Raw genomic sequence first — 1661 nt, 5'->3', positions numbered from 1 at the left:
CAGTTCAAATGCTATAGAAATGTTTACCTGAATCCTATCTTATTGATCAATGTCACCCTATTAAATTTAATTTTCTAAATAAAATTTTTTTAAAAAGAAAAATATATGTATTATATATATTTTTCCCACTCAATTATTCTGATTATCAGTGATGTTGGGGATCCATGGACATAGTCCAGTTCTCTTATTTCATAAATGATAAAATTGAAATGTAGAAACCTTTTGAAGCTTGAGAGCCACCCAGCTGGCACCAAAGAACTGCTGATCAGATTCTGGCTTGATTGGGTTGATCCAAAGACAGATGGCTGAAAGCACTGGAAGAGAAATAATAAAATGGACAACCACCATTATTATTAGTGCATCTCTTAAGAGTTGTGAAGTTGTAACTACCCTAGAAAATCAAAGCCACAAGATTCAGTATTCATATTCATTGGAAAATGGATTAGTTATATTTTCTCATACTGGATTTGCATTTTTATTGATGAGTATTAAAGAACACTTTATGTTAAATGAAGAACTACTCCTAGACAAAATTGAAAAATTTATTAACATTCACAAAAATAGTGTTTTGATTCTGTGTTCTGTCTTCCATGGACTCCAGGAACGTAAACTGACATTCAGGGTTCAGCAGGGATTCTGGAATGGTAACTTATGGATACTTCCAATACACAACAAAGTAAAAGCTATTAATTTTATTTGCACTATAGCCAAGATCACCTCCAAATCATATATAGATTAGATAGTATCTGCTTCAGAATGATGGCAACTAAGCTTATAACACTGAGCTAAGTCCTGTTAGGAAAACACTTCCAAAGATAAAACTCAGTGATTCATTTAACCCAAATTAGAGACCAATTATAAATGTGTTTTTGGAAGAATATAAAAATACTTAGACTGGTAGAATTATAATATCCCTACATATATTTACTTTAAAATTTTTTAATATTTAAAATAATAAAATATATACACAATTAAAAGTTAAAAAAGAAATTTTAACATGAGAATGAATTAAAATTATACAGCTAAAAAAAGAAGCAGAAAGAAAGCTCTTTCCCATTATTCCTCATTTTTTCCCTTTAAGAAACTATAATGAGATTTCATTCTCTACTGAATCAAGTCAGTACTCTTACTGTGATATTCAGTGTTTTCCCAAATCTCTTCCTTATAACATATTGCTCAAATAATTAGTCGTGGATACAATTAAGTCGGACCCAAATCAATGAACATGAAAAAAGTATTTACTATAGTCTACGGGAGGAGATGTGTGAATTCATATTAGAATAACACTCAGTCCCCTCTTTCAAGGAGCTGCCAGATAAACTGAGCAGACATATTCCCAAACATTCACAAATATTCATTCCCACATGGTTTTAATAGACAGATTTATAGTAAGTGCTATTGAAGAAGTATAAAATATCAGATGAGCTTCAGCATGATGAAACAGATATTTATATAGATCTATTTTCCAGACACCATGCTAGCTTTTTAAAAAATGCAAAAAATATTAAGACTTAGTTTTCTATCTAAGAAAACCATAATACAACTATGCAGAAAACAACTGACTCTATAATGTAATGTAACTAATCTATAAAAAGGGCATGAGTATAATTCTATGAGAAGATAAAAGTGGGAGTGATTAATTCAGCTAGTGTATATGGCAA

The 1661-nt window shown here is 30.3% G+C and overlaps 1 pseudogene; it reads left to right on the top strand.

Moving 5' to 3' along the window:
- Positions 1–301: 301 nt before the first annotated feature.
- LOC136389524 (protein SPO16 homolog pseudogene) lies at positions 302–848 on the top strand (annotated as a pseudogene).
- Positions 849–1661: the final 813 nt, after the last annotated feature.

The sequence above is a fragment of the Saccopteryx leptura genome, chromosome 1 (assembly GCF_036850995.1).
Source record: "Saccopteryx leptura isolate mSacLep1 chromosome 1, mSacLep1_pri_phased_curated, whole genome shotgun sequence".
NCBI classification, from domain to species: domain Eukaryota; kingdom Metazoa; phylum Chordata; class Mammalia; order Chiroptera; family Emballonuridae; genus Saccopteryx; species Saccopteryx leptura.
This window is presented reverse-complemented; position numbering and strand designations above follow the sequence as displayed.